Genomic DNA, 9,875 nt, shown 5'->3' with positions numbered 1-9,875 from the left:
TGGATTGGTTCCTGCACTTGTTCTTGGATTGGTTCCTGGTTTGGTTCGTGGATTTGTTCCTGGATTGTGTCGTGGATTTGTTCCTGGATGGTGTCGTGGATGGTGTCGTGGATTGGTTCGTGAGTAAGCTGATCAACGGGAGTCGGTGGGGGCAAGTAATGGTAAGTTAAATAAAGAAATGTACTTAATGTAACTGTTTTTTGTGTTGCTTTTTCATGTTTTCATTTTTTATAATGCATATAATTTCTTCCCACTGTATGTATGTCTGTATGTATGTGTACAGATATATATACAGGGTAAGAAATGATAGTGTTGTTAAAGCTTCTAATTCTGTATTGTTAATCATTGTGGCTATGCATTGATGTGTGCTAAATGTATTTTATTTTTAGACAGATGTAAGTTTTGGGCTTCCAGGCCGTACAATAGGATATGGAAAGCCTTGCTTTAGTATATTGTATTTGTTGGTGTACTTTTTTCTATGTTTTGAAGTGGTTCTCTGTTAGGATAGCTTTAGTTCATTGTGTAATTGGTATGGATGGTATTTTAATTGTTTAGGGATGTAATTGATGTGTGGTAATTCATTGATGGTGAGTTTATTGTATTAAATAATATACTTCTTGTGATGTATGGCGATTTGAGTGGCATTATTGTATTGTTAACATTGATTTGCAGCGTGTACATGCAGTTTACATGTTATGCTACATGTATACACTGTAAATGCAATGTTTTATGAGGCATGTGAGCCTACAGATTGAATGAATAAATGGAATTTGGTTAGGCAATTGGTTTTTATTTCACTGAAGATGTTATGCATAACTGTTGTAGGCATTGCAGGATGGCTTCACCCCTTAATTACCTTTCAGGTTAGTACCCGATAAGGTGATTAAGGGGTTCAGTGTTATGTTAATGATATTGAAATGTTGTGGCTATTTCTAATGTTGGCAACGGACCCCAAGGATGATGCTGGCGACGGAGACTTCTTATTGATGAGGTTAGTACAATTTTATTTACATTTTAACGTTATTGAATGTGTTTAATAATGGCCAAATAATGTATTATCCCTATGTGGATAATAGTTATTTGGCACATTATTGTACTGTATGTGCTGGGGGAGGGGGTATTAGGCCCAAGGGTATTTGGTAGGACTCCCCTGTGGGTATTGGGTGAGGGTGGTTGGGGGGCTTTGTGGGGGAGGGTATGTGGGTGATGGTGGCTTAACCCCTTAATAACTGTAGCGGTTAATAACCGCTATGGTGATTAAGGGGTTAGGGGACATTAATTTGGATGTTGTAATTCTTGTGTTTGTTTTGCAGAAGCGGATGGGGCATGGGCAGGATGAAGATGAGGATGGCCTTCATCGTGGCAGTGGGACATGGGTGAGTGCTATATGTATTTAAAGTCTTTATTGTTGTGTATGTATTGTAAATGGACAACTGCACTATTATCCATTTGTGGATAATAGTCATTCTGCCCATTACTATACTGTATGTTGTGTATTGCTGCTATGTTTATTGGGGGCATTTGTCCCCAATAAACATGCTACTATGCGTTAACCCCTTCATTGCCTTAGCGGCTATCCGCTATGGTAATGAAGCAGCATTAATGTATTTTAATAATATTGTGCGGAAGCAGGAGGCCCCATGAGCTGAAGCGCATTTATTTGTGGCTCAGAGACCCCCTGCCTCCCGAGTTACAGGCCCCGGTTTGGGCCATCGGTTACAGTGTGGACGCCATGTTTATTGCGGGGACGCTATAAACATGGCGGCGACACTGCCACCCGATGACACATACCGGGGCCTGTAACTCGGGAAGCAGGGGGTCCCTGGTCCACAAAGCAATGCGGTTCAGCTCAGGGGACCCCCTGCTCACTGTACAGTATAATTAAAAAGACATTCATGCTGCTTCATTACCGTTGCACATAGCCGCCAAGGTAAGGAACGAGTCTTTATTGATGTGTGTGTGTTTTATTTATACTATACATGTGCAGAGGGTCTCCGGAGCAGAACAGCGTTGGTTTGAGGTCCGGGGACCCCCTGCCCCCCGAGATACAGGCCCCTTTATGGGGTGCCGGTATCCCTCTGGTTTGTTTACAGGCCGCGGTCACGTGATCGGGACCTTTAAACGCCGAGGGATACCGGCACCTCATAAAGGGGCCTGTATCTCGGGGGGCAGGGGGTCCCCGGACCTCAAACCAACGCGGTTCAGCTCCGAAGACCCCCTGCACATGTAGAGTATAAATAAAAGTTGTTTTTAAATACTTTTTTTGGTGCCGAAGTTTGCGCTGAGAGAGCGGCTTGTCTCTCTCAGCTGCAAACATCTATCGGCACCAAAGGCTTATCGGGAGCCTTATCGGGAGCCAGGCTGTATCGCCACAGCTCATCGGCAGCTTTGCTTTCGCAGTGCTTCAGCAGGGATCGGAAGGATTCGGCCCTTACTGAATACTGCGAGGGCAAATCGCCCAAAAAATACATTTTCGCAATTCGTGCCGAAAATTTTGTATCGGGGCTTACTGCATGAGGCCCTACATCACTTCTACCAGGCCTATCAGAGTGCATTCATGAGGGAATCTTTTGTGTGTTTGTCTCAGTAGTTCTCTTCCCAAGTTTTTTTGGAGACTTTCCACCTTATAACTAGTATACCTTCCGAGCCCTCACTTGGCCCTGCCGTTTAGCGGCACGCGTTATAACCTGAGTTTATGGCAATAATATAAAACAACAATAACAATACCTGATCAGTATAATATTGATAAACCCACGTGGTACAGGGTGTCCCGTCACTCAGGTAGTTTGCCCATAAAGAACAAACTGCCTACAGATTACTCAAACAATTAATCTAATGGCTTTTTTGTTAAAAAGGATAAAGCCTTACTTTATTCCAAGTGCGCACGTTTGAGTAATGTAGCAGCTGCTCCGTCTGGGGTCTCCTGGTCCCGAGGTATTGGGGTCCCTATTCAAAGGGCACCATCTATGAAAGCGTAGAAATAAAATCAATGAGTCAAGGGTTCAAAGTAACAACGTGAGTTTATCTGCACAAGGTACAATTGAGAGAAAAGAATTAAAAAATGAACTCATGCCTCTGAAAACATATTGCTTGGTATCACATTTTTATACATTTCAAAATGAGTAACACGCCCCTTAAGGGGGCTAGCTTAGAGATAAAAACAATATGATGACTTATACAAAAATACATATTGAAACATAAATATGCTGCATACGCTTTATTCTTATCCTATAATTTACCATAATGTGGGCCTCTTGACCTTCTGACTTTAAGGAGTTACCCTGTTCAGCCCTGTGTGTTACTGTATCTGTCAGATAAGAGAACCTAAGGTCAGCAGAATTATCTAAGAAAGGAAACAACCTCTGACGAATGCAATTCAATTTCTTTCATGACTCGTAGGAATTACACAAGGGCTAGTTACATCTAGGAGCGATACACTGCAGAATCAAACATTACAGATCATACACGAATAAAACAGATAAGCATTCATACAAGCAAACACTCAAAATGCCGGTTAAGCCAAAATGGAGGTGATGATAGTCTGTCTTCATATAGCCTGAGCCCCACACATTACCTCAATCTTCACAATGTAAAGCCATAGGGACATACATAAATACAGGGCCACTAAATGGACATAAAAAAAATCATATCAAAATAAAAAATAAAAAAAATGTAAAAAGCAAAACAAAATACATTTCTTTTGTTTACTTACCATTAGAAGTCCCACTCTCCAAATTCCCGGGGAGCCGCTTACTCTCGAACAAACAATCCACAGGTAAACCATAAAATAATTAACCCTTAGAATCCAAATGAGTCTTCTTTCTTGTATTTGTAATCCATTTCGTTGGGGAGGGGTTTTCATCTGTATTCTTCTTTCTTATGCCGCTCTCGTCCGCGGTCTTCTTATCTTTTATCTCCACACCCTGGTCCTCTTCTTCCTGTAGGAAGTCCGTCCTCATCGGCGCCTGGCTTAAAAATGAGACGACATATGCTTTGATAGGCCTATGACATCACATTTTCGTCATATGGTTCCCACAGCCCTGATTGGGTCGTGAAAACCATGTGATTTTGTAAAAAAAACAAAAAAAAATGATGACGTCATTTAAAGGAAATGACGCCAGCCAATCTGAACGGCTGTGCTTCAATTGCATTTAAGACGACCTCATCAAAAGCAAGATGGCGGACTCACATGGTACGGGAGCCAATCAGAGCGTGGGACCTAAATCCCCAATCTGAATGGCTGAAGTACCATGTGACAGACTTTGGATGACGTCACATCCGTACTCCCCCAAGCCTCTGTCACATGGTCTACTTCAGCCAATCAGAGTTGGGATGTAGTAATTTGATTTACATGCTTCTTACTCTTCCGCACACAATTCATTGAATGCTTCTTGAGGAAATATCACACTCTCTTTGACTTGCTCCCCTAGAAATGTATCCTTCCCTGCTTCATCTCCAACTATCTATAAATTCAACCACAAAACTTCTCTACAATTATTAATCCTCACAAATCAATTCCACTTGGTCTTTTCTCTATTTTTGATTCCTCATTTCGGCCACCTTCTACCTGTTTCTCCCACTTAACTACCCCTGAAGACATTGCCGACATTTTAAGCACCCTTATGTCGACCCTGGATCCTATACCTTTCTGCTACTGTGCGTGTGTACCATGATGAGGTACACAATAGTGGTAACTATCTCTACTTTATTTACTACTATATTGACATACAAATTAATGTAGCTCTGCTTCTGCACACACATCCTCTCTTTCCTTTGTCCTTGTTTTCCTGTAATCTCCCCCTTAGCCCTTCCTCTTCTTGAAGGTGGGTTAGAGTGATGCCCCTTTCTTGTTGTGTCATGTTCCTACTGGGATGCTCTTTGCTTCAAGGACACTACGGACCCCTTCTCGCCTTTCACAGAACTTGAATTATCTCAGCTACTATTCTCCTCTTCCACTACATATAACTTGCCCATATTCCCTCAGACCTCATCAACCTCTTACTCCCACTCTGCTCCTGGTTATAACACAGTCTCATTATGTGGACCCCGAGCACCGCATTTTAATGGGGTTTAGCTGTACTTACATACATTTTCAACTCCTAGCTCTTCTCAGGGACCTTTCCCTTTGCTGTTCAAGCACGCAATAGTGACACCTATTTTTAAAAACACCCTTCATCTTATGTCCCCTCTAACTAATTTCCTGTATCTTACACACAAGACCCGGTGCAATCTGGCTTCCAAACGGCTCATTCCACTGAAACTGACCTCACTAAAGTAACTAACGATCTGTTCAACACATTACCAAATCTTAATGGTTTTACCCCCTTACACCTTTGCTTGACCTCTCTCCTGCTTTAAAAAGCAGTAGACAACCCTCTACTTCCACAGTGCCCTTCTTCCTCTTCTCCTATCAGCCTCTCTGTTGGTTTTCCTCAAGGTGCTCTCTATCTCTCTCCTTTCTAACTCTGTAAAGTAGTGCTGTTTTCATTGGTGGCGCTATATAAACAAACATATACAAACAAAAATATCACAAACAGACATTTATCATTTTTGGAGGAATTTCAGTGTGGGTGAAAGGGGCACCCATTAACGATATAAGTTGAAGGGGGGGGGGGGTTTCTGAACCTTTCGGACACCCAACAAGACTTAGTGAGGATTCTGCGCATTTGGGATTTTTTTCTGTTACATTCAAACAAACATACACTTTCAGTATCTGATTCATTCATCCCATTGTCACACGTCATCATTTGCAATTCACCAGAAACCACTTCCTAATAAGTCTTTGTGGAATTCTCCATAATGTTCCAACTCCACAAAGACTCCCCTCCCTATTGTGAGCATGTATAAGAGGTCAGAGAAGCAGCACGGATTTAATACAGAGGTTATCCTGGGAAAGGCAGCACTGCAATGGGGGAGAAAGCCCCTATTAGCTACACACTCCTCTTCCTACGAACATCCGTCTTTCAGTTCTGAGCGTTTGCTGCTGAGAAATATTATTTCCAGGACTCTGAGAGAAATAAAACTCTATCTGGAAATGGAATAAAAGACCTATAGAAAGTAAAGTATTCTCTTCCACAGCTGGGGGGTGAGTACTCAGATACCAGTGAGTAACAATGCTACATACAGTAGCTGGTTAATGGTTTATATCATATTTATCATTATAATTAATAGTAATTCTTTTCTTTTTGCATATATATGAGTAACATGGGAGAAATATTACCCAAGTGTATAAGAGTAGGGAATTTAGGATGGGCTGAATAATATATATACTGTACAAAAAAGAAACAACAGTAGATATTTTAGTGTAGACTAGCACAATGGCAAAGGTAGAATGTATGTATAAATTAAAAGTATCTGTAATTGTATCAAATTTAAATATACCTCAAACTAGATTTAAAAAAACAATTAAATGTGTGGGGGTGTACTTAGGGAAATATATTATATTATAGTTCAATGATCTAATGTGCAAAGTCTCCAACAGATAAAGAGTTTACATATGGTGACACTTTGATTTGGAGCTGCAGTCTCTTGTTGAATATATATAGATATTCTAGTTACTGTATATATAGTTGTTTAAAGATAAAGAGCCTCAGAGTTTTGGAGAGAGTTTCTGATTGAGTCGATACATGTAATGTTAACCACTTATTCTCTGGTGGAGTTAGTAAGTATAATGTTATCCATTTATTCTCTGATGGAGTTAGTAAGTGTAATGTTATACACTTATTCTCTGATGGAGTTAGTAAGTTTATTCTTAACCACTTATTCATAATAAACTTTGGAAAGCAATACACTCTCCAAAACTGAGAGACTCTGCACCTTTAAACAATTATATATAAATAGAATATCTCTATATATTCAGCAAGAGACTGCGGCCCCAATTCATAGTGTCACCATTTGTAATCTCTTTATCTGTTGGAGACTTTGCACATCAGATAATTGAACTATAATATATCTCCCTATTAAGTGTAAATTAAAAGTATCTTTCATTGTATCAAATTTAAGATAAACCTAAAACTAGATCAAAACAATTAAAAGTGAAGGGGTACTTGAGGAAATATATTATAGTTAAATTATCTAATGTGCAAAGTCTCCAACAGATAAAGAGATTACAAATGGTTTACTCTTTTAATTGGGGCTGCAGTCTCTTGCTGAATATATCGAGATATTCTAGTTATATATAGTTATTTAAAGATACAGAGTCTCTCCGTTTTGGAGAGAGTTTCTGATTGACTGGATATAATAAACTATCTCCAAAACTGAGAGACTCTGCACCTTTAAACAATTATATATAAATAGAATATCTCTATATATTCAGCAAGAGACTGCGGCCCCAATTCATAGTGTCACCATTTGTAATGTCTTTATCTGTTGGAGACTTTGCACATCAGATAATTGAACTATAATATATATTTCCCTAAGTACACCCTCTCACTTTTAATTGTTTTTTTTATCTAGTTTAATGTTGATTTTAGATTTGATACAATTAAAGATACTTTCATTTACACTTAATTTCTACCAATATCATTGGACATTTAAGTGTGCAGCACTAAAATATCTACTTTTGTCTCTATTTTGTGTATGGTTACACGCCTTAGAATTTAGCTAGCACTGCCTCGTGTTACAGCCGGGGATTATTCTCTGGGACACTAATTGCTCCTCTGGGTTACAAAACTAGCACAACATTTATGTGAAAAAGCGGCAGCAGATTTCCTGAAGGAAATATCCCTTTGCATTCAGAAGCAGTATTTATCTTTTTTTTGCACCAGTTTTGCACCTTGTGTTGCACACAGGAATAATTCTCTTGGACATTAATTGCTTATCCGAGATACAAAGCTAGAGTAAAACTTATGTGAAAAAGCGACAGCAGGTTTCCTGAAGGAAATATCCCTTTGTGTTTTCTGAAGATCCCTTCTTATATGTCACATCCTTGCTCCAGTTTTGCAGTTGGGGAACTCTGCGATGTCCCCGTGTTACACATTATAACTATAAAGGATATTGTAGTACGTAAGCACAACCTCAGCAATAACAACTATTATAGGCTAAAGCAGTAAAATTCAGGGCATTATTGAAAACCCTGCTTTCTGATTGGTTAAAATTCTGGGCATTATCCAATCAGTAATGCCCAGAATTTAAGCAGCAGAATGTGTAGTTTTCAATGTGTTTATTTCCAGCCAATCAGCTTTCAGAACAGCTGAGACAGGACAGGGGATTCGTCTGATTGAAGTAACAGCTCTGAGACAGGGCAGGGGATTGGTTAGGACATATCAGCCACGGGTTGACTCCTCCCCCTCCCGAGCTGACAGATTTTCTGAGCAGATTCAGTTGAATTGGGGGGGGGGGGGGGGGGGCTTTCAACTCTTCCAGCCAGGGCATTATTGGCCAGAAATGCCCTGTTCTTCGGGGATTATTACTTAAATAAACCATCAAATTACATTGTAGTAGGAACATTTCCATCATTGCAAAAACACAGTAAGAATACATATGTGCATAAATAGTGTATTTATTATCAGGTTAATAAAATATTCCCTAATTCAATGTCTTCTTCATTACAAAAGGTATCATTGCTGTAAGATTAAATACTCAGAAGTCTTTTTCCAGCAAATGGTTATTAATGATAATTAACGTGCTGTATTTTTTTTATACTGTTAATTTAGAACGTTTTGGTACAGAATTATTAGCGATTGGGGAAATTATCCATAAATTAGGCGAGGTATAATTACACTAAGAAAACATTTTCCAACACCGATTTGGACCCTAATCGCACTGTGTTTTGTTACCTCTGTAATTCTATACTGATTTTTTTCGAGTTGATTTAATAAATATTGACATTTTGTCCTTTTGCTTTTTCGTCCCCTTTTTTCCCTCTACCCTTCCTGTCCCCCTATTTTTGATATTGTGTAGTTCTGCTTGATGAGATGTACTCTCCATAGCCTATCTATGGAAATTGCTTGTTGCACCTACTTATGTTCTTCAATATATTCTTTGTTTGCATTTGACCTTTGTCTGATTCTGTTTTACATTGCGTGTTGGGAACATTTGTATAGATAATTGACATTTTAAGTGTTCCGAGCATTGTTCATTCAATCTTTGATGAGTAATAGTTTAAGCTTTATAGGACTATTTACATTACCTTACACTAATACAATGGCTCTGAGTATATACATAATGAATTCTGCTGTTACTTTGCAGGCTTAGCTAGCTGGACAACTTTGTCCAGATAAATTAATACTTAGGTACAGAGTGCATGTAATTAGGGGCTCTATATCTCCCCGATCTGAGATGACCTCTTTTTGATACCTTATCCTGTTTACCCTTAGTGCACCTACCTTTTTAATCATGAGGAACAGGGAGTATACTACTGAGTTTTGTTTCTTATATTTCGTTTCAATGCAGAATATCAGTTCCATAGGAGTCAGTGGCAGTGTTGATGCAGAATTGTACTTGAAGAGTATTTAAAATAGAAATGTTTAAAGTAAAACATCTACAACCAAAGGGACAGAACACCTTGCAAAACCCTAAATGTAACTTACTGTACTTGTTAAATACTAGGACTGTACAAAAACCCACCAATGTCTTGTTACATTATTCCATAGATTGGTGCATGCAGCTCATGTTTCCATTGTCAGATTAGACCAAACAGGGTGATAATCCCTTTTCCCAGTTTACTGCTACTGTACAGATGTAGCCAGCCTAATTTTTCTTAGAGATGACACAATATATCCTGTTATAACTTAGAATATCACATAATTCCAATAGGATTCAGCGGCAGTCAAGGAGCAGAATACACCAACATATCCCAATATATCCCAACCTATCCCACCATATTCCACCATATCTAAACATATACCAACAATACCCAACACACACCAACATTT

The sequence above is a fragment of the Ascaphus truei genome, chromosome 20 (assembly GCF_040206685.1).
Source record: "Ascaphus truei isolate aAscTru1 chromosome 20, aAscTru1.hap1, whole genome shotgun sequence".
NCBI lineage: Eukaryota > Metazoa > Chordata > Amphibia > Anura > Ascaphidae > Ascaphus > Ascaphus truei.
The sequence above is the reverse complement of the archived record's forward strand: the minus strand, read 5'-3'. Positions refer to the sequence as shown.